This window comes from Bufo bufo, chromosome 5, assembly GCF_905171765.1.
Source record: "Bufo bufo chromosome 5, aBufBuf1.1, whole genome shotgun sequence".
NCBI classification, from domain to species: Eukaryota; Metazoa; Chordata; class Amphibia; order Anura; family Bufonidae; genus Bufo; species Bufo bufo.
In genome coordinates, this window is record NC_053393.1 from 84,676,301 (window position 1) to 84,703,248 (window position 26,948).

A 26,948-nucleotide genomic window follows, 5' to 3' on the forward strand; every position below is an offset into this window, starting at 1 on the left:
ACCTGCCGAAAAATCGAAGCCTTCCCCCAGCTGGCATAGTTTTTTGGCAAGTTTTACACCTTTTTCCTGGTGTTACATTAGTAAATTTGCCGGGGCTCGCACTCCCTCGACACTCCTTTGTCAAACGTGGCGTTACAACGCTAGTGTGACGATAATAAATTGTCGCAAAAACTGGGCCCTGCAACAATTTTATGCCAAAAAGAGGTGTAAAACTATTGGTAAATGACCCCCAGTGTGTCAAAATGTTTCCAAGACTAACTTGTTTATGACCTATCTATATAGGTCATCAATATCAGATTGTTGGGCATCCAGGCCGATCAGCTGTTTTTAGGAGCTGCTGTAGAGCAGGCATCAGATGTGCACATTGTGTACCGGCTGTGCCTGGTCACATAATTGGGAGCAGCACTGCAGTAAGAAGACCCCCAGTGGTCTGATGATCTAACCTAAGGGTATGTTATCAATACCTCAGTCCTGGAAAATCCCTTTAATTTGCCCTGGGGGTGGGATGTGTATTTTTGTTAAGAACATAGGTATCGGCTGTCTCTTAGGCCACTGAGACCATCCTAATTTTCCAGTGTATGCAGTACGTCAGGTTAGGCCTTGACCACGTCACATTAGTGGCCTCTGATGTATATGTTGGGACAAATACATAAAATGGATGCCTCTGATAGATGCAAGAACTCTCTTGGGTTAATATAACCCTATGAACATGTTTGACGTGTACTGGAGCTTTCCCAGTGGACACGCTGTGATGTGAACCTAGCCTTACATGTACAGACCTTCTCCACTTGGCCGGGCAAAGACAGGATGACCCTAATGCAAGCAACGCCATATGCTGTATCTTCTGGGTGTGCACTTGTTTTTTGGCCCCTTGATCTCTTCAGCCATTAAGCAGCCTTACGTTCTGGAACAAAGTGTAAACTGAATGCATGCTTCCAAGTAATAACCCCGTCCCCATCCTCTATTATCTGCATCCAGCGCCCACTGTAGGATGTGCATCAGTAAGTGTACTTTTCTGGGTATTACTATTTCAGGTAAATTCTAGGTATGTCCGTTCCTTCCTTTTGAGGTGTGGGCGAGCTGCAAAGTATTTGCACTTTCCACACCTTGATCTCCAGCAAGACAACATGAAGTACCACTGGGTAAGCAGATTCCATATTAGCCAGAATTCCCTTACTTGAATGGCACCACTTTACTCAAGGATCTTCATTTTTTTCTACAAATGTGAAAAGCCATTGTTATCAATGTCTAGGATGTTCCAATTCCGGTTTGGATGTCTTTTATCTCATTTTTGTTATATGGCAGCCTTATAGAGTTTCCTTGCTGATTGAGTGGGATTTTAAAGGGGTTGTCTGAGATTTTTATATTGATGATGAAGACCTATCCTTAGGATAGGTCATCAGTATCAGATTGGAGGGGGTCCGACTGCCAGAACCCCCACCGATCGGCTGTTTGAAGAGGCGGCGGTGTGCTCTGGTGAGCGCCACGGCCTCTTCCTAGGCCAGTGACATCACGTTCATTGGTCACATGGCCTGGTGCAGCTCAGCCCCATTGAAGTGAATGGGGTTGAGCTGCAATACCAAGCACAGCCACTATACAATGCACGGCGCTGTGCTTGGTAAGCAATGAGGAGGCCATGGCGCTCACTGCTTCTTCAAACCGCTGATCAGCGGGGGTGCCGGTTGTCAGACTGAGGATAGGTCATCAATAAAAAAAAATCCTGGAAAACCCCTTAAAGTCTGAGCTTTGCCTGGATGCAATGAAGGCAACTACTTTGTGCTTAGTGGCACGGTATTGTTGCACATTGCCGCCTGGTTGTCTCCACTGTATGCAGGCAACGTGTAGGCTATAAATTATATTTTGGCCGAAAGAATCAAATCTTGTCCAGTCTTAATACCTCTGACTTCTTGAACACTAGAAAATCCATACGTAACACCATAAAAAGCTTAGTGTACAGTAGTGTACAATGCATATACATGGAGGCGTGTGGTTCAAGAACCATAGAGAAAGATCTTATAAGATCCTATATAGGCAAAGATCCTGTAGCTAATTTATTATCCAAACATCATGGTCTTTTTGAGTGTTTTTATTTTAAAATGTAACCTTGTTAGCAGAATAAAGATATTAGGCCAGAGCACAACGATCTGTATTCCCTCAGTCCTGTTACCTGTTTGTATGATGTCTATTACTATTAGCTTCTTTAGGAACCTCTTGTATCTTTTAAATAATACGAATAAAGATTATTATACAAATGGAGTTAATTCATTTTATTTTGAAGTGCCCCCTCTAAAATATTCCCAGTATTCCCAGCTGCCAAGGCGAAAAGGGAATACATCAGGGCAGGAAGAAGGGGTTTTGGGGCTATTCAGACACAGTTGCAGACATTTACCTGAAAAATTATAGGGGTTGTTCACCCCAGGGATGTTTTCTGCCGACCGCCCAGTGTGGCCAGACCCCTGGTAGGAATCATACGTACACGTCACTGTATTCTGGCTCCATCTCTCCCCTACGTGGGTCATGTGGCCACTGCAGCCAATGTCTGGCCACGGGGATGAGGCATCAGGTCACTGGGTACAAAAAGTGAAAAATGGTGTTTGTAGCAGCACTTATGGCAAAGGCACTTGGTTTAGTGGTGGTGCTCGTAGTGTTTGGTACCGGCCTGTAGTACCCCCAGTCATCCAAAAAGTAAAAGAGGGACTGCAGCACTCCGTAATCTTCAATTCATAAACGTGACTTACTCACCAAACTGACATGCGGCATGCTTGATAAAGACCAACACAGTCGAAACATCGCATGTCAGTTTGGTGAATAAGTCACGTTTATGAATTGATGATAACGAAGTGCTGCAGTCCCTCTTTTACTTTTTAGGTCACTGGGTCATATGATGCATGGGTGACATGTTACAGCTGCAGCCAGTCACTGGCTGCATTGGCCACGTGACCCACATCAAACCAGATGTTGACACGGGACACCTGAAACCTACGCCATGCAAGGGGGAGCAATGGAGCCATGATTCCCACTTTTTCTTTCAGGCGGTTTTTCAGGATTACTATGGTTTATAACATATATGTTTATGTAGTTTGTTACCTCATGTACGTTTTCGTACGTGTGCTTTTTTTTTTTTTAACTCATTTGACCTGTTTTCACCATGTACACCAATCACTGTGGTTTGTTTCTATCCTGTCTGTAGCACTTCCTGTTGCTGTATCCAACCAAACCCATGATGCACTTCTCCTTTCTCTGCCACAGCTCCAGCACCGCCCCTAACACCCATCTAGTGTCTAGCTCCTCCCAACCAGCTATTTACATAGACACTCCCCTATCACTGCCCTGCCCATGGACATAACATCACAGGAAATAAGAGCTGCATGGACATGGTCACAGCCCAGAACGGGAGGTAGGAGCAATAAAGGGAAAAGAAGTACATTAAGAAATTACAGCTTCATAAATTATTATTTCAAAGGATATTGATGCAAACTGGAAAACCCGCACGGTCTAAATCGCGAATGTGACTTTTTTTTAAATCAATATTCAATATTTACTGTCTTCGGTCCCTGTGCCCAGCAGGGTGTGAAGTCTTTAGTCCGAGGTAGCAGGGCAGGTTGGAAAACTGTACTGGCTGCCAGTGTAATAGGGCACATGCCCGGCAGTGTTTTGAGGGGGGCACTGTATTCAAGTATGGGCACTGTAAAAGAGTAAGGAGTCAATGTGGACGGCATTGTAAGGGATAGATGGCACTGTAACGAGGCAACATGGATGATACTGTAAGGGAAGGATGGCACTGTAACGGCGAAATAGATGGCACTGTGAAGAATAGATGTCACTGCAGCAAGGCAATATGGATGGCACTGTAAGGTATAGATGGTACTGTAAAAGGTTAACATAGATGGCACTGTAAGGGAAGGATGGCACTGTAATGAAACATGGATGGTACAGTAAGAGATGGGTGGCACTATAATGAGGCAACGTGGATGGCACTGTAAGGGAAGGATGGAACTGTAACAGGTTGTTGTTTAGGGGCATCACAGTGGTGGATTTGATGGGCCGAGCAGCAGCAACACTTGCCCCTTTGGTGTGCCAGTGCCACCTGACCAAAGTCAGCACAGCAGTTAGTGTCAGTGACTCGGTCTTCCTCCCCCATGAACTGTTGAAAAGACCCTGTTCTGTAGGCTCATTATTATATAGAGGACTCAGGACAGTGTGCTCCAGCCCCCCCCCCCCCCCCCCATGAACTCTACTTGCTGTTGAATTGCTCATATAGAGTGTGCCCATCCCAACTCAGTCACCAGGAAATGGGGGGGGGGGGGGGGAGGGGCTGGTGCACACTAAGGGTGCATTCACACAACTGTGCCGTGTTTTACGGTCTGCAAATTGCGATCCACAAAACATGGACACCGGCCATGTGCGTTCCGCATTTTGTGGAACGCACAGGGCCGGCACTATATAGAAAATGCCTATTCTTGTCCACAATTGCGGACAAGAATAGGACATGCTCTATATTTTTTTGCAGGGCCACAGAACAGAACAACGGATGCGGACAGCTCACGGCCCCATCTATTGCAGCCCGATTGAAATAAATGGGTCCGCACTTGTTCTGAAGAATTGCAGAATGGATATGGACCCATTCATATGGTCATGTGAATGAGCCCTAAGCATCAGCAGCAAGGAGTTTCAATGGGAAATAGTGCAGGGGTGGGTGGACTTAAGGGGGGGGCACAATTCAGATTCTTGCTATGGGGGCCAATGATTTCTATGTACGCCCCTGATTCTTCATCTAATTTCTTGAAAAAACTTTTCTCGTGGTCTAACAGGTAATTCAATAGTCTAAGAGAGCACTCTGTAAGCAAACATTCCCAGCCCTTGACAAAATCAACATCTTCCAAATGTGCATTAGGTCTTAAAGGGATAGGCCTCTACACTGCGTGCAGAATTATTAGGCAAATGAGTATTTTGACCACATCATCCTCTTTATGCATGTTGTCTTACTCCAAGCTGTATAGGCTCGAAAGCCTACTACCAATTAAGCATATTAGGTGATGTGCATCTCTGTAATGAGAAGGGGTGTGGTCTAATGACATCAACACCCTATATTAGGTGTGCATAATTATTAGGCAACTTCCTTTCCTTTGGCAAAATGGGTCAAAAATGGGACTTGACAGGCTCAGAAAAGTCAAAAATAGTGAGATATCTTGCAGAGGGATGCAGCACTCTTAAAATTGCAAAGCTTCTGAAGCGTGATCATCGAACAATCAAGCGTTTCATTCAAAATAGTCAACAGGGTCGCAAGAAGCGTGTGGAAAAACCAAGGCGCAAAATAACTGCCCATGAACTGAGAAAAGTCAAGCGTGCAGCTGCCAAGATGCCACTTGCCACCAGTTTGGCCATATTTCAGAGCTGCAACATCACTGGAGTGGCCAAAAGCACAAGGTGTGCAATACTCAGAGACATGGCCAAGGTAAGAAAGGCTGAAAGACGACCACCACTGAACAAGACACACAAGCTGAAACGTCAAGACTGGGCCAAGAAATATCTCAAGACTGATTTTTCTAAGGTTTTATGGACTGATGAAATGAGAGTGAGTCTGGATGGGCCCGTGGCTGGATTGGTAAAGGGCAGAGAGCTCCAGTCCGACTCAGACGCCAGCAAGGTGGAGGTGGAGTACTGGTTTGGGCTGGTATCATCAAAGATGAGCTTGTGGGGCCTTTTCGGGTTGAGGATGGAGTCAAGCTCAACTCACAGTCCTACTGCCAGTTTCTGGAAGACACCTTCTTCAAGCAGTGGTACAGGAAGAAGTCTGCATCCTTCTAGAAAAACATGATTTTCATGCAGGACAATGCTCCATCACACGCGTCCAAGTACTCCACAGCGTGGCTGGCAAGAAAGGGTATAAAAGAAGAAAATCTAATGACATGGCCTCCTTGTTCACCTGATCTGAACCCCATTGAGAACCTGTGGTCCATCATCAAATGTGAGATTTACAAGGAGGGAAAACAGTACACCTCTCTGAACAGTGTCTGGGAGGCTGTGGTTGCTGCTGCACGCAATGTTGATGGTGAACAGATCAAAACACTGACAGAATCCATGGATGGCAGGCTTTTGAGTGTCCTTGCAAAGAAAGGAGGCTATATTGGTCACTGATTTGTTTTTGTTTTGTTTTTGAATGTCAGAAATGTATATTTGTGAATGTTGAGATGTTATATTGGTTTCACTGGTAAAAATAAATAATTGAAATGGGTATATATTTGTTTTTTGTTAAGTTGCCTAATAATTATGCACAGTAATAGTCACCTGCACACACAGATATCCCCCTAAAATAGCTAAAACTAAAAACAAACTAAAAACTACTTCCAAAAATATTCAGCTTTGATATTAATGAGTTTTTTGGGTTCATTGAGAACATGGTTGTTGTTCAATAATAAAATTAATCCTCAAAAATACAACTTGCCTAATAATTCTGCACTCCCTGTATATACCAACTCTTGTTGTACATAGGTATCCAGACTCGCTATCTCCCACCATGATCTTATATGTTGACTATATGTCTTAAGACTTTTGAAAGCCGTATTAATACAATATATAGTGACAGAGATAAGAGCCTAGTGAGGGAGATAGAAATAATGATCTGATCTGACAGGTGGCTGTTTGAATAAACACAAGGAATAAGAAGCGAATAGATGATGCAACAAATGGTACAAACTAAAGCATGTACATCAATCAGCTAGCTGTTAAAGATATACTAAAGTGGCAACATAATAATACACGACTTTAAAATGCTACATTAAAAAAAAAGTTATGTCAGTTCACCTATTAGGAAATATGGAGTAAATATTCCCATAGGTCTCCTTTACTAGATAATCCCAATAAAAACAAGGACAAGAGGAGATAAATAATATGATAAAATAGGCGACTATTATTTTTTTTAAATAATTGGGTACTATATATTTTAGGATTATATTATTAAAGGTTAAAGGGATTCTGTCACCAAGTTTTGGGCTATAGAGCTGCGGACATGCACGGCTAGATCGCCGCTAGCATGTCCGCAATATACCGGTCCTATAGGGCTGTGTGCTTTTATTTTCTTTAAAAAAGAATTTTAGAGATATGTAAATTAGTCTTGTATGTGTCCAAGGGGCTGTACTAACCTTCCTGGAGCCCAGCCACGCCCCCCTGTGAAGGAGCCCAGCACCTCCTCTTTTCATCAAGGATAGATTGCCGTAATCTCGCGATGCGCAGTGCCGGTATAGTGTTCCTTCCCTGTGCTGGCATCAGCCTCAGGGAAAGAACTGCACATGCGCGAACTCGTGCATCGTGAGATTACGGCAATCTATCGTTGATGAAAGGAGGACATAGGCGGTGCTGGGCTCCTTCAAAGGCGGGCGTGGCTGGGCTCCAGGAAGGTTCGTACAGCCCCTTGGACACATACAAGACTAATTTACATATCTCTAAAATCCTTTTTTAAAGAAAATAAAAGCACTCAGCCCTATAGGACCGGTATATTGGGGACATGCTAGCGGCGATCTAGCCGTGCATGTCCGCAGCTCTATAGCCCAAAACTTGGTGACAGAATCCCTTTAAGTTTCATAATAGGCCAGAAACAGGAACTTTATAGCCTTCTTATATTAGAATTTTCCTGGGCCGCCTTGGGTCATTTTTTGCCTATTTATTTTGAATAATGGAGGTTAACCCTCCCATATTTTGAACGGACAGAGGAAAAACTCCCAGATAGTCAGTGTTTGAAATAAAAGTAGAGACACTTTTCTTCTGGTTCCTTTTGCAATCCTCTCTCTCTCCCTTATCTATGATATGTTACCACCTATAAATACACTGCTCAAAAAAATAAAGGGAACACAAAAATAACACATCCTAGATCTGAATTAATTAAATATTCTTCTGAAATACTTTGTTCTTTACATAGTTGAATGTGCTGACAACAAAATCACACAAAAATAAAAAAATGGAAATCAAATTTTTCAACCCATGGAGGTCTGGATTTGGAGTCACACTCAAAATTAAAGTGGAAAAACACACTACAGGCGGATCCAACTTTGATGTAATGTCCTTAAAACAAGTCAAAATGAGGCTCAGTAGTGTGTGTGGCCTCCATGTGCCTGTATGAATTCCCTACAACGCCTGTGCATGCTCCTGATGAGGTGGCGGACGGTCTCCTGAGGGATCTCCTCCCAGACCAGGACTAAAGCATCTGCCAACTCCTGGACAGTCTGTGGTGCAACGTGACGTTGGTGGATAGAGCGAGACATGATGTCCCAGATGTGCTCAATTGGATTCAGGTCTGGGGAACGGGCGGGCCAGTCCATAGCATCAATGCCTTCGTCTTGCAGGAACTGCTGACACACTCCAGCCACATGAGGTCTAGCATTGTCTTGCATTAGGAGGAACCCAGGACCAACCGCACCAGCATATGGTCTCACAAGGGGTCTGAGGATCTCATCTTGGTACCTAATGGCAGTCAGGCTACCTCTGGCGAGCACATGGAGGGCTGTGCGGCCCTCCGAAGAAATGCCACCCCACACCATTACTGACCCAATGCCAAACCGGTCATGCTGGAGGATGTTGCAGGCAGCAGAACGTTCTCCACGGCGTCTCCAGACTGTCACATGTGCTCAGTGTGAACCTTTCATCTGTGAAGAGTACAGGGCGCCAGTGGCGAATTTGCCAATCTTGGTGTTCTCTAGCAAATGCCAAACGTCCTGCACGGTGTTGGGCTGTAAGCACAACCCCCACCTGTGGACGTCGGGCCCTCATATCACCCTCATGGAGTCTGTTTCTGACCGTTTGAGCAGACACATGAACATTTGTGGCCTGCTGGAGGTCATTTTGCAGGGCTCTGGCAGTGCTCCTCCTGTTCCTCCTTGCACAAAGGCGGAGGTAGCGGTCCTGCTGCTGGGTTGTTGCGCTCCTACGGCCTCCTCCACATCTCCTGATGTACTGGCCTGTCTCCTGGTAGTGCCTCCATGCTCTGGACACTACGCTGACAGACACCGCAAACCTTCTTGCCACAGCTCGCATTGATGTGCCATCCTGTATAAGCTGCACTACCTGAGCCACTTGTGTGGGTTGTAGACTCCGTCTCATGCTACCACTAGAGTGAAAGCACTGCCAGCATTCAAAAGTGGCCAAAACATCAGCCAGGAAGCATAGGAACTGAGAAGTGGTCTGTGGTCACTACCTGCAGAACCACTTCTTTATTGGGGGTGTCTTGCTAATTGCATATAATTTCCACCTGTTGTCTATCCCATTTGCACAGCAGCATGTGAAATTGATTCTCACTCAGTGTTGCTTCCTAAGTGGACAGTTTGATTTCACAGAAGTGTGATTGACTTGGAGTTACATTGTGTTGTTTAAGTGTTCCCTTTATTTTTTTGAGCAGTGTATTTACTTACCTTGAGGGATATCTTTTTGTGTGCAAACTCCACTAGTCCCCTTAGGGATGGCAGGTTTTCTGAAACAAAAATTTAATTTTTAGAGCCAAACAGCAGAAGCCAATCAGGTTTTCTCAAATAAAAACATTCCTCTAAATCATACAGATATTAAAGGGGTTGTCAGAGTTATTTTTTTTGTTCTTTCTATGTTCCTAACTAGGCAAATATAACAGCTTTCCAATTAACTCCCTTTATCTCCAGTGGCTGGTTTCTCAGATTTCACTGAGAGTCACATGACCTCTGATGTCAGCTTTTCTCCCTGCTCTGATAAAGTTAGTTTACAAGCCTGTAAACAAGACGTCACTGTGCTGGCCATGCCCCCTTCACTGCCGGGCTGTCTGCGCTCTCCTAGGATTCTTAACCCCTTTAGCTGCGCAGATTGGGTAGCTGCAGGCAGTGACAATTCTGGGCACAGGAGCTGACAGACTAGAAACAGCATTGCACAAGAAGGTAGGGGGAAGATCCTGTGTGTATTAGCAGTGTCATTATACAGGTGGGACTTGTAGTTCTACACTTGCAAGTTGCAGTTGATTCTCCCAGCACTCAGGGCAGCTCTTGTATGCACTCCCTTAGCATTGTCATTATACAGCTTGGACTTGTAGTCCTACACATACAACATGCTGCAGAGTCTCCCAGCAGGCAGACATGTCACTCAGGGCAGCTCTTGTAGCCACTCCCTTAGCAGAGCAGGGGGAGGGGCAGAGATTGTTGTTATTGCATATAAACAAAGGGACAGAAAAGAACCAGGGAAATGAGGAAATATATTTATATTTTTGCATAAAACTTGCTTAGCTTAGTTATAGATTGCTGCCCATCAGATTTTCAATGCTATATTTTTTTTTTCCATAACTCGGACAACCCCTTTAAAACGGCTTTCAAAAGTCTTAATAAGACAAATAGTCAACATATAAGATCATGGTGGGAGATAGCGAGTCTGGATACCTATGTACAACAAGGGTTGGTATATAGAGGCCTACGTATCCCTTTAAGACCTAATGCACATTTGGAAGATGTTGATTTTGTCAAGGGCTGGGAATGTTTGCTGACAGAGTGCTCTCTTAGACTATTGAATTACCTGTTAGACTACGAGAAAAGTCTTTTCAAGAAATTAGATGAACAATTAGAGAAGGAGATAAAAGAGATACAGGAGTTTAATCCAGATTTTGTAAATTTGGAACAGAGAATTAAGAGAAATCTAGATGAATTACAGAATGAGATTAAGGAACGAAAACATCGTAAATATATTAGGGACCGGCTGGACTTTGAGAGTGACCGTGTTTATATTTGGAAAAGTAGAAATAATACGAGGAATACGTATCAAAAATATACGGGGAATTCAGATACAGAAACGTCAGGAATGAAAGTTCAGTACAGACTACGTCAAGAACACAAACTGAAAGGGTGGGTGTAAAAAGAAAAATGAAGAAAAAGAGCTATCAAGCCCCAAAAAGACCAGCGCAGAATAGAAGGGAAATACCACAAGTATGCTCTCAAAGTGTGGTAGAAAAACAACTGATGGTCACAAAAGGCCCTTCTTTAGATTTAAATGCAATGTAGACAAATGTAAATATGAATCCATCTACAAGTGGCTCTATATTGGGCTCACAGTCCTTTTCCTTTGCTCAGTTACTAAATCAAATGATGGAAATGCGTCAAAATTCAACCCAAGCAATGAAAATTACTACATCAACAATTGTGAGACCGGGGAAAAGAGGTGCATCTATTGCCCCACGTTTTTTTTAGGGCAACCAGGGATCCAGTTGCAGTATCGAGAGAAATGGGGCTACAGCAAGTAAAAATATACAGTAATAGAGACTGTATGGTTGAAAAGCAAATAATTAATTTATCGACATATGAAATTACAGCGTCACAACAAGCCCTTTTGAGTAGAGGCCTTTTAAAAAGGAAATGTGTGGAAACACTTGAAAGTCTGATGAGAGAAAATGAAGGAGAGGGAGTGCTCCTTGAACCCCCTTTTACAACTCTGAAACCAAAATCTAGGAATACTCTGCCCTCTACACAATTCAAGGAGATTAACACATTTGTACATTTAGTGACACAGGATATAAAATCTTTAAAGATGAGTCACAACAAGCCCTTTTGAGTAGCGGCCTTACTTTCTCTCCGGTACCGCAATGTGCTAAATTCTCCTGGATAAAAGATATCAATCTCTTCGCGAGAAAATTAGCCCTACATAAGGTACATAGACAGGCAGAATCTGATATACAGTGGGATGCTAAAGTTCGGGCAACCTTGTTAATTGTCATGATTTTCCTGTATAAATCGTTGGTTGTTACGATAAAAAAATGTCAGTTAAATATATCATATAGGAGACACACACAGTGATATTTGAGAAGGGAAATGAAGTTTATTGGATTTACAGAAAGTGTGCTATAATTGTTTAAACAAAATTAGGCAGGTGCATAAATTTGGGGACCACAAAAAAGAAATGAAATCAATATTTAGTAGATCCTCCTTTTGCAAAAATGACAGCCTCTAAACGCTTCTTGTAGGTTCCAATGAGTCTGGATTCTGGTTGAAGGTATTTTGGACCATTCCTCTTTACAAAACATCTTTAGTTCATTCAGGTTTGATGGCTTCCGAGCATGGACAGCTCTTTAAGTCACACCACAGATTTTCAATTATATTCAGGTCTGGGGACGGAGATGGCCATTCCAGAACGTTGTACTTGTTCCTCTGCATAAATGCCTTAGTGGATTTTGAGCAGTGTTTAGGGTCGTTGTCTTGTTGAAAGATCCAGCCCCGGCGCAGCTTCAGCTTTGTCACTGATTCCTGGACATTGGTCTCCAGAATCTGCTGATACTGAGAGGAATCCATGCGTCCCTCAACTTTGACAAGATTCCCAGTCCCTGCACTGGCCACACAGCCCCACAGCATGATGGAACCACCACCATATTTTACTGTAGGTAGCAGGTGTTTTTCTTGGAATGCTGTGTTCTCTTTCCTCCATGCATAACGCCCCTTGTTATGGCCAAATAACTCAATTTTAGTTTCATCAGTCCACAGCACCTTATTCCAAAATGAAGCTGGCTTGTCCAAATGTGCTTTAGCCCACCTCAAGCGGCACTTTTTGTGCTGTGGGCAGAGAAAAGGCTTCCTCTGCATCACTCTCGCATACAGCATCTCCTTGTGTAAAGTGCGCCGAATGGTTGAACGATGCACAGTGACTCCATCTGCAGCAAGATGATGTTGTAGGTCTTTGGTGCTGGTCTGTGGGTTGACTCTGACTGTTCTCACCATTCGTCGCTTCTGTCTATCCGAGATTTTTCTTGGTCTGCCACTTCGAGCCTTAACTTGAACGGAGCCTGTGGTCTTGCATTTCCTCAATATGTTCCTAACTGTGGAAACAGACAGCTGAAATCTCTGAGACAGCTTTCTGTATCCTTCTCCTAAACCATGATGGTGAACAATCTTTGTCTTCAGGTCATTTGAGAGTTGTTTTGAGACCCCCATGTTGCTACTCTTCAGAGAAAATTAAAAAGGAGGAGGGAAACATACAATTGACCCCCTTAAATACTCTCTCATAATTGGATTCACCTGTGTATGTAGGTCAGGGGTCACTGAGCTTACCAAGCCAATTTGAGTTCCAATAATTAGTTCTAAAGGTTTTGGAATCAATAAAATGACAACAGTGCCCAAATTTATGCACCTGCCTAATTTTGTTTAAACAATTATAGCACACTTTCTGTAAATCCAATAAACTTCATTTCACTTCTCAAATATCACTGTGTGTGTCTCCTATATGATGTATTTAACTGACATTTTTTATCGTAACAACCGACGATTTATACAGGAAAATCATGACGATTAACAAGGTTGCCCAAACTTTCGCATCCCACTGTACGTAAGACTTTTGAAAAGGAAAGGAAATGTGTGGAAACACTTGAAAGTCTGATGAGGGAAAATTAAGGAGAAATCTTTAAAGATGAGAAAGGATTATATTACACCAAATCTGAATCCCCTAGAATGTCAAGCTCTAGAAGAATTAAGATCTAATGAAGATATAGTTATAAAACCAAGTGATAAGGGTGGCAACATAGTCATCCAAGATAAGGTCCTACGATTACTAAATGATACAAAAAACATATGAGATACTCTCAAGTAATCCTACAGAGAAATATTTAGAGGAACTAAAACAGCTTTTATCCCAAGCAAAGCAGGACCATCTTATAGGTAAGGACGAGTGTCAGGAATAAGGACTGCAGACTCTCTGGCACCTTTTGCCAGCAGGGGGCTTCCTAACCAGAGAATGAACAATAATTTGTAATCCTTCATAACTTGTTCAGGAGGGGGCGGATGTCCCCAAAATCCAGCTCATAACCTTTGGTATGATGGAGGCATTGCATGGACACCAGACATGGCGTATTGACTCGCCTTCATCTTCTTAAAAGAAGGATCTTACCTTCCGAGCGTCCTGGACGTGTCGCGTTTTGATATGCTAGGACTCGGAATGGTGAGATATGAATTATGAAGGGCTAGGGTCTGTATCTTCACCATGGCAACTGGGAAAATATATTTTGGATATGTTCATACCTGTTCCCTAGATGGCCAGGGGAACAGGCTGCATGGGTAATGTAGCTTGGCCCAGAGGGGCTGAGTCAAAAGTGTGAGGGAGAATCCCCTTCATGCCTGCCCCTTGAGGAAAGGCATAAAAATGTAATCCATGGGATATTTGTGTGTCACAAAGTGGGAGATCCAATCAAATTGGTTTGTGCACCATTACTCTGCCTAAATCTCCTGGGAGGAAAGGACTTTTACCACGCAACTGCTAAGTATCAGAACTTTCTATGTTTTCTCCTTGTTATTTTATAATTGTTTGCCATTTATGTATGTCTCTTGTTAATCATTTTTTGTAACCAAGTGCTGTCCATTTTTCATACATTAAACCTAATAGTTTTATGGTTTGTCTTGTAACCTTAAGAACCTGTTAGCTCCATGAAGAGTGTGTGTGCAGTCTGAGGCTGTATGTTGTTTTTCCAGAGGCTTACTATCATGTGTTTGTCTGCTTGCGAGTGGAACACTCAGGGGTGTCCTGTCGACCTAATAACAGGCAGGTGGTGGCGGCAAAAGTTTTGTGTTATTGCGTGGGTGTGCTTGCAGGCTTCAGGTGGCGATTTATGCTCAAATTACAGCCTGGTGCAGGGTCTAACAGCGTGTGAGGGCGTGAGATGAATTGTCCTGAAGGGCTTGGGCAACCCTTGTCACGTGACGCTGTGGGGTGAGGTGGTCTGGTCCCCGGTAAATGACAAATTTATTCGCAGCAGTGGGATATCGCTATTTTTATGCGATTAAGGCTTTAGTGTCTGGTATACAGAATTATTCCTGACACTAAAGACTGGTAGAAACCTTGCGAGGTGAACCAGCGTACAAGACAAACACAGTACTTGATTTTTGTTCTATAGACATACAGTACAGACCAAAAGTTTGGACACACCTCATTCAAAGAGTTTTCTTTATTTTCATGACTATGAAGGCATCAAAACTATGAATTAACACGTGGAATTATATACATAACAAACAAGTGTGAAACAACTGAAAATATGTCATATTCTAGGTTCTTCAAAATAGCCACCTTTTGCTTTGATTACTGCTTTGCACACTCTTGGCATTCTCTTGATGAGCTTCAAGAGGTAGTCCCCTGAAATGGTTTTCACTTCACAGGTGTGCCCTGTCAGGTTTAATAAGTGGGATTTCTTGCCTTATAAATGGGGTTGGGACCTTCAGTGGCGTTGAGGAGAAGTCAGGTGGATACACAGCTGATAGTCCTACTGAATAGACTGTTAGAATTTGTATTATGGCAAGAAAAAAGCAGCTAAGTAAAGAAAAACGAGTGGCCATCATTACTTTAAGAAATGAAGGTCAGTCAGTCAGCCGAAAAATTGGGAAAACTTTGAAAGTAAGGGCCATTTGACCATGAAGGAGAGTGATGGGGTGCTGCGCCAGATGACCTGGCCTTCACAGTCACCGGACCTGAACCCAATCGAGATGGTGTGGGGTGAGCTGGACCGCAGAGTGAAGGCAAAAGGGCCAACAAGTGCTAAGCATCTCTGGGAACTCCTTCAAGACTGTTGGAAGACCATTTCAGGGGACTACCTCTTGAAGCTCATCAAGAGAATGCCAAGAGTGTGCAAAGCAGTAATCAAAGCAAAAGGTGGCTACTTTGAAGAACCTAGAATATGACATATTTTCAGTTGTTTCACACTTGTTTGTTATGTATATAATTCCACATGTGTTAATTCATATTTTTGATGCCTTCATAGTCATAAAAATAAAGAAAACTCTTTGAATAAGAAGGTGTGTCCAAACTTTTGGTCTGTACTGTACGTGAAAACAACCCCCCCCCCTTCTTGTTTTTTTTTTTTCCTATCTATTATTTGGCAACCACTGAAGAGCATGACGTTCTACATGGGCCTGGTCCCACAGAGTTTGAGTGGATGGGAGCCTCAAAAGCGTCTGTAGTTTCCCTCAACTTTTATAAAAAGGAAGAGCGAATTCTGCCGGAAGATGGCTCAAATGTGTGGGAGCACCAATTGTTTAGCACAGTATGAGCCCGATCTGGAAGATTTTCCCCTCATGGAGACAGATGAGGAACTACACTCCCTGGGGCCTAAGTTTGAGGAAAATTGCAGACGATCCCACTTGGCCTCGGAGCACTAGGCACACTTCTTAATCCTTAGTCTGAAAGGAGACCTCCTGGAAACACTGGCGCATTTGTCTCCAGAGACCCTTCCTGGATTATATAAAAAGCGCTCTCATCCGACAGGATGAGCTGCAATTGCGCCAAGATGTTCAAACCCAAAAACACTGTTCTTAAGCGGACTTTGCCGGTGAAAGAGGTGACTACCACTGTGGGGCTTGGAAACAATGAGGAGCAGAGAACACCCCAGCATGTAGATACCCCAGTTGTGAACAACACAGCACCTGAGGAGGAGACTTGCAGAACCAGCAAGGTACTGTGTGGAGATTATGACAAGGACTGTGATTTAAAGGCATGTGGGCCTGTGGGGACTTGTGGGATGGCTTCAAAAACATGGAAGTCTCAGAAACCCCGCTCTCTGTGCATAATTCCTTCCTGGAGACACTACTGGAGCTAAATGGACTGTCTCAGGAGGATCTTGCCTGTGAACCTGCATCTTCAGAGGAAAATTGCAGTATTTCAGAAAAGACAGGTGAGTTGCAAGAGGGAAACTTTATTAAAGATTCCATTGTCCCAGGGCCGGGAAATGGATGCATGGACACTGTCGGAGAGTGTCTCATTGACAGAGGCAGTGGGGGACAGTGACCTGACTAAAGGGTCCCGTGATGCAGGGGCCAAAGATTCTGCTGGTGTTGCAGAACTGGATATTTGTCTTATATTCGTTGAAATCAAATATTCGTCATTATTCTATTTATCGCGAATAATATGCGATTTAATTATTTGTGTATTGCGATTTTCTTTTAAATGTATAAGGCAACTTTCCTATTGGTTGGCTATGGCTAATATGTGTATTTTACAAATATTCGCTATATATTCTTGTTTTAGAATATGACGAATATTCTAAAAAACAGATAGCAATATAGCGAATATTCGTAAAATACACAGACTAATTTAGCTAATATAGTGCTATAATCTTTTTTTTTTATAGTCTAATTATTTTTGTCTCTTCTGAACTTCAGTTTAGGAAAAAATTTACACAAAAAAAAAAATACTATAGCACTATATTAGCTAAATTGCAGTCTATATGTGTATTTTACAAATATTCGCTATATTGCTAACTTTTTTAGAATATTCCGAATATTCTAAAAAACGAAGTTATAGCAATATAGCGAATATATTCGTTATTTAGAATATTCGTCTTTTTTTTTTTAGCTATATATTCATTTTATCGAATATGGGTGCAATAATCGAAATCGTGAGGTTCGGAGGATGGATAAGAGGAACCGTCAAATAATGAAAGATATAGTTGCTTTCCATGAAATTTTTTTCCCAGAAAGGACAGTTATTGTTAAAATGTTGTAAATTGTTATTGTTAAAATGTTATTAAAAATATTTATCTGCCACAGACTCGATGTGCCCGATCTTGAAAGTTATAGCAGTCGTGGGAACGCGTCGTGTCGTGTGTAGCTAATTTTGTACTTCTTTTTCTTGTTGTTTAAAAAAAAGAATTATTAATTTAAACAAAAATTTTAGAAAGTCAAATAGTGTATTTTTTTTTATGTTAGCCCATTCCTGCTGCACAATTACAACATGATGCTGTCAGAGGTGTCTTGGTTTATTTTTGGTGCTGTCCTGGTCTGGTGGGGGCCCATTCCTGGGAACAAATTCCTGCTGCACACTTCGAACATGCTGCTGGCTGTTGTGCTGAGTTAGGCCGAGCTATGTGTAGGCCTTATACTGGACCCTTAACATCTACCTGCTGCTGATGCTGAAGTCTGTCCTGACCCTGATGACTTATGTGTGGGCCTTCTACTCCACCGTTACCGATACTTGCTGTTGTAGGTCCTGACCCTGATGACTTATGTGTGGGCCTTATACTCCACCATTACCGATACTTGCTGTTGTAGGTCCTGACACTGCTGAGTTATGTGTGGGCCATATACTACAATGTTACCATGTACCTAATGCTGTCTGTTCTGCTGTCTGTCCTGATCAAGATGAGTTTGACCCTGAAATAAAGTGGCCTTACAACTAACTTAGAAAATTACACGATAACATTACATTATAAAAAACAAAAACACGCTGTATCAAACTGAAAAATGGTATTTATAACAAATATAATAACAAAACATGCCTCTAGGGCAACTTTTGGAGCTCCGATAATAGCTTGACGGATCATTTTCAATTCAAGCATGTCTTTTGCATATTCTGTTTTCAGATCTTCAAAGTGCTTTCTGCACTTGTTCACTACTGAAAAAAAACCTATTTTTTTTTAAATTTCAATTAGGGTTACTTACAAGACAATTAGTGCATTGTGTGTAGATATTTACGTTAATTATATTTGGGTTTTCTTAGTTATCGTTCGGATAGAGTATAATGTTATTTATTTGGTTAGTTAATAGTTTTTAGGTAGTTTACAGAGTATGTTGCATTTTTTTCCCCCCTAATACACTAGTTTATGTTGTCCCCTCATTGACTTGACGCAGAGGGACAGTCTATTGCGGACCAACAGACACCCTGCCCCCAGGCATAAACGTTTGTGAACCGGGGTGCAAATGCAGCTCAGCTAAACAGGCAGCCATGTTAACTAAGTGCTGCTATTTTTCATATTCATTACACATGTGCATTACAGCTCCGGAGATACAGGGTGGTGGGGGAATCGTGGGATGCTTGTGAATATGTTATGTATACCAAATTAAAGTAATGTGTGCACATACAGTATTTACCCTTCCGGTGGGGGGAGTAGACCACCTCTTCCTCCTCTTCTGGAGCTGGGGGGTTGGGGCAGAATCTGGTGGCCGGGAAGGTCCGGCCTCCTCCTTAGTTGCCTCTGTCTCGCCAACATCTTGGGGGGAAGTGGCCTCCACATTTTCTACCTCCTCCTGCTCCTCACACTCCTCCTCCATGGGCACCTCCTCTGTTTTTGTTTTTGATTTTTTTGTAAATAGAAATAAATAAGTGAATAAACCAGCACTCACCATCCAAAACGCATCTAAAACCAAGTACTTATAAGAATAAGATTTATTTGAATAAATGATAAAAATCGATAGTTAGCTAATATATAAAAAATAATCGATAAGACATATGCAAATAAAACACTTAAGATTAATACGTATACAATTGTAAACAATAGAAAAAAATAGAGACTTGGAATCATAAGTAGGTAGATAAGTCAATGGTTCTGGTCCAATAAATAATCCTTGCAATATACTAGATAAATCGGTGAATAAAACTTGATAGAAAAATCGAAGTATTGATATGTCCAAAAAATTGAAAATATTCAAAGTATTATATATTCGAGCTGTTGAGTAGTATACGAACATTCTTTTAAATATTCAAATGTGAAGACGACAGTCCTTTGTGAAGAAACGCTGATCCTTTAAGTTATCTATAACTGGATTTATTTGCAAGTATTGATAAAGTTGTACTTCAGCGTCTCCACCAGAGGCGTCCCTCGTGGTATATGAAGACCCTCCTTCGAATTTCTGTATGTTCGATATGTCTTGAATCTTTATGCAGCAGCCATATAGTTAAAATTTTCGCGGTGAAGGCTGGCGTCTCACGTGATGCTCTGTCCCGTGACTTGTTTAACGGAGCTTAAGATTCTTATCACATGGTGTTACAAGCAGGTGGAAATCAAAACTTGAGTATTAGATTTCGAATGAATAAATCTCTTTCTTGATGTTGTGGTCTTTTGTAAATTTCGCAGTTAGTATATTTGGGTAGTTGCGATTCTCTGGTTCTGCCAGACGCGTTTCGAGGACTTTTATCCTCCTCCTCAGTGGCCACTGAGGAATCTAATACTCATGTTTTGATTGCCACCCCCTTGTAACACCACGTGATAAGAATCCTTAGCTCAGCCACACAAGTCACGGGACAGAGCATCACGTGAGACGCCAGCCTTCACCGTGAAAATTTAAACTATATGGCTGCTTCATATACCACGAGGGATGCCTCTGGTGGAGACGCTGAAGCAACCATACAGTGAGTACAACTTTATCAATACTTGCAAGTAAATCCAGTTATAGATAACTTAAAGGATCGGCGATCTTCACAAAGGACTGTCGTCTTTACATTTGAATATTTAAAAGAATGTTCGTATACTACTCAACAGCTCGAATATATAATACTTAGAATATTTTCAATTTTTTGGACCTATCAATACTTCGATTTTTCTATCAAGTTTTATTCACCGATTTATCTATTATATTGCAAGGATTATTTTTTGGACCAGAACCTTTGACTTATCCACCTACTTGGTCTCCAAGTCTCTCTTTTTTCTATTTTTATATAGTTTACAATGTATATGTATTAATCTTAAAGAGGACCTTTCACCGATCCTGACATTGTGAACTAAGTATCATGACATATACAGGGATCTCACTGCACTTACTATTATCCCTGGGCGCTGCTCCGTTCTCCATTTATGTCCTCCGGTATGTTCGGGGACTTGGTTATAGTAGGCGGAGTCTGCCCTTGTTCTGCGGGAGTCTCCTTCTCCTAGGCTGTAGCGCTGGCCAATCGCAGCGCAGAGCTCACAGCCTGGGAAGTTTTTTTCTCCCAGGCTGTGAGCTCTGCACTGCGATTGGCCAGCGCTACAGCCTAGGAGAAGGAGACGCCCGCAGAACAAGGGCAGACTCCGCCTACTATAACCAAGTCCCCGAACATACCGGATAGGGATCGACCGATTATCGGTTTGGCCGATATTATCGGCCGATATTGAGGATTTTGAACGTTATCGGTATCGGCATCTATTTTGCCGATATACCGATAACGTTTTGGGAACACAGAACGCGCTGCTCTCAGCGCTCTCTGTGTTCCCTCCGCAGCACAGGGGAGAAGGAAGCAGTGTCTCCCTCCCCCTGTGATGCTGCTGCCGCTGCCGCCAATGAGGGGATAGAACATAAGAGGAGGGGAGGGGCTGTGGCCGCTGCGCCACCAATGAAGATAAGCCTTTCATTCATTCATATACAGGAGGCGGGAGCTGGCTGCAGAATCACATAGCCGGCTCCCGACCTCTATGAGCAATAGCTGCGGTCCGCGGTAGTTAACTCCTCAGGTGCCGCGGATCGCAGCTACCGCTCATAGAGGTCGGGAGCCGGCTATGTGATTCTGCAGCCAGCTCCCGCCTCCTGTATATGAATGATCGATAGACTTATCTTCATTGGTGGCGCAGTGCGCCCCCCCCAAGCCCCCCAGTATTAATCATTGGTGGCGCAGTGCGCCCCCCACCCCCATCCCGGCCAATAGTAAAAACATTGGTGGCGCAGTGCGCCCCCCCCCCCCAGTATTAATCATTGGTGGCAGTGGCCACAGGATCCCCTCTCCCCTGCTCCTCCGATCGGAGCCCCAGCAGTGTAAGCCTGGGGCTCCGATCGGTTACCATGGCAGCCAGGATGCTATTGAAGCCCTGGCTGCCATGTTCAGCTCCATGCTGCTGTGTGCACTATGCACAGAGCAGCAGGGACAGTGTGAGATCCTATTCACCCTGATAGAGATCTATCAGGGTGAATAGGACAAAGGTTCTAGTCCCTAAGGGGGTTAAAAGTTAGTAAAAAAAAAAACACAAAAATATTAAGTATAAATGAAAAAGATTTATTAAAAAAAAATACACATTAACAATAAACATATTAATTTTCAGCAGATTTGTGTAGGAATTTTTTTTTTTTCTCAAAAATGAAAATTCCCAGAATATCGGTATAAATTATCGGCTATCGGCCTGAAAGTTCACAAATTATCGGTATCGGTATCGGCCCTAAAAAATCAATATCGGTCGATCCCTAATACCGGAGGACATAACGGGAGAACGGAGCAGCGCCCAGGGATAATAGTAAGTGCAGTGAGATCCCTGGGTGCCGCTGTATATGTCATGATACTTAGTTCACAATGTCAGGATCGGTGAAAGGTCCTCTAAGTGTTTTATTTGCATATGTCTTATCGATTATCTTTTATATATTAGCTAACGATTTTTATCATTTATTCAAATAAATGTTATTCTTATAAGTACTTGGTTTTAGATGTGTTTTGGATGGTGGGTGCTGGTTTAATCACTTATTTATTTCTATTTCCAATTTACAAGTGACTGGGTGAGCCACTTTTAAACCAAGCACCCTTACCAGTATTACTTGAGTGAAGTGAGCCACTATAACAATCCATACTTTTTCTTTTGTGGTGGCAGACCGAGGGAATGGGTAGACCTGTAATAATGATAATGTTAAGAATTTACACAAACAACTCATAAATCATAACAAAGGTAAAGATCAAGAAATTCCTATATGGAGGAATCTGCATGGGATTATGAATTATACCAATAGTGGATTTGCCTCATTTTGTTGGTAAAAAAAAAAAAAAAGTGTTCTAGTTGGGTAGAACTAGTCTAAGTTACAAGGTAGGATGAGCTAACATTAGTAAGGCTTTTGATACTGTCCCACATAGAAGGCTAATCAATAAATTGCAGTCTTTGGGCTTGGACTCCCATATTGTTGAATGGATTAGGCAGTGGCTGAGGGACAGACAACAGAGGGTTGTAGTCAATGGAGTATATTCAGACCTAGGTCTTGTTACCAGTGGGGTACCTCAGGGATCTGTTCTGGGACCCATATTGTTTAATATCTTTATCAGCGAAATTGCAGAAGGCCTCGATGGTAAGGTGTGTCTTTTTGCTGATGACACAAAGATTTGTAACAGGGTTGATGTTCCTGGAGGGATACACCAAATGGAAAAGGATTTAGGAAAACTAGAGGAATGGTCAAAAATCGGGCAACTAAAATTTAATGTTGATAAGTGCAAGATAATGCACCTGGGGCGTAAAAACCCAAGAGCAGAATATTAAAACAGTGATACAGTCCTAACCTCAGTATCTGAGGAAAGGGATTTAGGGGTATATGTAAAAATACACCCCAAAACACATTGCCCTACTTCTTCTGAGTACGGCGATACCACATGTGTCACACTTTTTTGCAGCCTAGGTGCCCAAAGGGGCCCAAATTCCAATGAGTACCTTTAGGATTTCACAGGGCACTTCTCACGCTTTAGGGCCCCTAAAATGCCAGGGCAGTATAAATACCCCACAAGTGACCCCATTTTGGAAAGAAGACACCCCAAGGTATTTCGTGAGGGGCATGGCGAGTTCATGTAAAATTTAATTTTTTTGTCACAAGTTAGTGGAATATGAGACTTTGTAAGAAAAAATAAATAAATCATTTTCCGCTAACTTGTGCCAAAAAAAATAAAAAATTCTAGGAACTCTCCATGCCCCTCACGGAATACCTTGGGGTGTCTTCTTTCCAAAATGGGGTCACTTGTGGGGTATTCATACTGCCCTGGCATTTTAGGGGCCCTAAAGTGTGAGAAGTAGTTTGGAATCCAAATGCATAAAAAATGCCCTGTGAAATCCTAAAGGTACTCATTGGAATTTGGGCTCCTTTGTGCACCTAGGCTGCAAAAAAGTGTCACATGTGGTATCGCCGTACTCAGAAGAAGTAGGGCAATGTGTTTTGGGGTGTCTTTTTACATATACCCATACTGTGTGTGAGAAATATCTCTGTAAATGACAACTTAAATTTTTTTATACAAAGTTGTCAATTTACAGAGATATTTCTCTCACCCAGCATGGGTATATGTAAAAATACACCACAAAACACATTGCCCTACTTCTTCTGAGTACGGCGATACCACATGTTTGACACTTTTTTTGCAGCCTAGGTGCGTAAAGGGGCCGAAAGTCCAAAGAGTACCTTTAGGCTTCACAGGGTTGCTCACAATTTAGCCCAGCCCAAAATGGCAGAACAGTAAACACACCCCACAAATGACCCCATTTCGGAAAGTAGACACCCCAAGGTATTCACTGAGGGGCATAGTGAGTCTGTGGGAGATTTTTATTTTTTTTTGCCAGAAGTTAGCAGAAATGGAAACTTTATATTTTATTTTTTTCTCAGAAAGTGTCATTTTCCGCTAACTTGTGAAAAAAAATGAAATCATACATAAACTCACCATGCCCCTCCGCGAATACTTTGGGGTGTCTTCTTTCTAAAATTGGGTCATTTGGGGGGTATTTATACTATCCTGGCATTCTAGCACCTCAAGAAACATGACAGGTGCTCAGAAAGTCAGAGCTGCTTCAAAATGCGGAAATTCACATTTTTGTACCATAGTTTGTAAACGCTATAACTTTTGCGCAAACCAATAAATATTGACTTATTGGATTTTTTTTTATCAAAGACATGTAGCACAATAAATTCTGACACAAACATGTATAGAAATGTAATTATATTTGAACAATTTAACCAGAGAAAGTTAAAAATACACTTTTTTTGAGAAAATTGCGGTCTATTTTGATTAATATCAGAAAAACGAAAAATCTCAGCAGCAATCAAATACCACCAAAAGAAAGCTGCATTTGTGAGAAGAAAAGGAGGTAAAATTCATTTGGGTGCCAAGTTGCATGACCGAGCAATAAACCGTTAAAGTTGTGAAGTGCCGATTTGTAAAAAAGGGCCTGGTCACTAGGGGGGTATAAACCTGTGGTCCTAAAGTGGTTAATAAAGACCAATCGAAAAAATGATCTTTAGCCCAAAATAAGTAGAATGCAATAATTTAAAAAATTCCCCCTAAGGTGTCTATAGCTTTTAAGGACCAGGCCAATTTTTGTTTTTGTGTCCCCCCCCCATCCCTGCCTTCCAATTACTGTGATGCAGGGAGTTCGGGTCGGGTGAGGTGCATATTTCCTGGACTGCATATGCTTGAGCAAAACTAGCCTAAGGCTACTTTCACACTTGCGGCAGGACGGATCCGACAGGCTGTTCACCCTGTCGGCTCCGTCATTCCGCTATTTCGCCGTGCCGCCGCTCCGTCTCCATTGACTATAATGGGGACGGGGCGGAGCTCCGGCGCAGTACGGCAGTTCGCGGTGAGAGGCCGCCGGACTAAAAAGTCCGACATGCAGGACTTTTAGTCCGGCGGCCTTTCGCCGTACACTGTCGTTCTGCGCCGGACCTCCGTCCCTATTATAGTCAATGGGGACGGAGCGGCGGTACGGCGAAATAGCGGAAGGACGGATCCGACAGGGTGAACAGCCTGTCGGATCCGTCCTGCCGCAAGTGTGAAAGTAGCCTTAGGCTAGTTTCACACTAGCCCTTTTGTATCCAGCAGGCTGTTTCGGCCGGATCTCTTTGCATTCTGACACTGCCGGAAGCTACCGCGTTGCAGTCTGGCCACGTGAACTATAATGCGGACCGGCAGAGATCCCATCACCGTTTTTTGTCCGGCCAATTCCCAGCATATCTGCAGGGTTGCTCCGCCAGTCCCTATTATAGTTAGAGGGGCCAACAGGTATCAAGTAGCAAATGGCATTGCCGGATCCAGACAAGCCAATCAATAGTATAAAGTTAGATAAAAGTGTCTGGCCATGCACCAAATTTATCATCCAGCCTGAGCCACTGTGATTAATTTGGCGCAGCCCGAGACTGCATAAATCTACACTGTCTGCAGGATTAGTAAGTCTGCCCCAGTGAGGTTACTTTCATAGACAAGTCACACAATCTAACAGTAATTTATTTTATACATGGATTTGCCATTTTACCTTTTTTACTATTTACTGCTGGTTTTCCTGAAGATTTCTCAGTTACCGGATCCTCCAAAACATGTAATTTTTCAATGGGGCACCACTAAATCAGAAGAGAAATCAGTGAGTGACATTACAAATGTGATGACAGTACAGCTTCACTGGATTAGCAGGTGACATCTGGTAAGACCCCATTCACACGACCATAAGGGCTCCGTGCCCTTCCCACTGACTTGAATGGGTGTGCGATCCACAAAATACATCTATAAGATAGGACATGTTCTATATTTTGCAGGATGGAGGCATGGATCGGAAGCCTCCGACATACATAGGACAAGTCTTATCTTTTGTGGATCGCGGATCAATTAAAGTCAACTGCAGTCTGCAGCACGGGCACACAGCCCTTACATTAGTCTGAATGAGCCCTAAAATGAAGGGGAAAAGATTTTGTGCCATTAGCACCAAAATGTAACTTTATTCACTAAACATATCAGTTGGATTCGAAACGTCCCTGCATCTTTTTTAGGCACGAGATGACAATGCAAACACTTATATACACACACATCTGCATCATGAGGTCAGTACTACAACTATGCAATCAAGTCTAATATATACGGCACAGTGCATTTCAAGTGTTACTCAAATTCCGAAAAATACATCAACTTACCTTAAAACATTGTATACCGGGCATCAAGGACCTCAAACTTCAGTGAGCATGCGCCAGCTCCTGCCGCGTGTTACGTATATATATATATATACACATACATACACACACACACACATATATATATATATATATATATATATACACTGTATATTCTTTTAGCGGAGTTGAGGACCCAACCTTTTGGTTGGACATAATGAATGTTTTTATTCTATTTTTCTATACATTTATAGGTGGAAAATCATATTTGGTTCATAAATTAGGACTGTGGGACCTCTTTCTGATTGTGAGCGACTAGGATGTAACTGGTTTCTTCATGGGCGCAATGAAAAATGTAATTATTATTTTATTTTTGGTCCACATTAAAAGCACCTTGATAAAAATCTTGGGTAGATGTGGGGGCGGTGCATTGATATGTATGTGCAGTGGCATATTTGGGTGCTGTTCATACTAGCAGTTCCCCACCAGTTGCTGGAGGGAGTGGCTGGTTGGTATAAGCATAATTGAAGTATATGCAGATTTGAGGAGGACCTTTGGAGTGTGTCACCGTTATGGGACAGTATGAAGGTCTGTTATTTCTCGTTCACCTGTGCGTGAAGGGTTAATATTGTATGACTGGGTAGA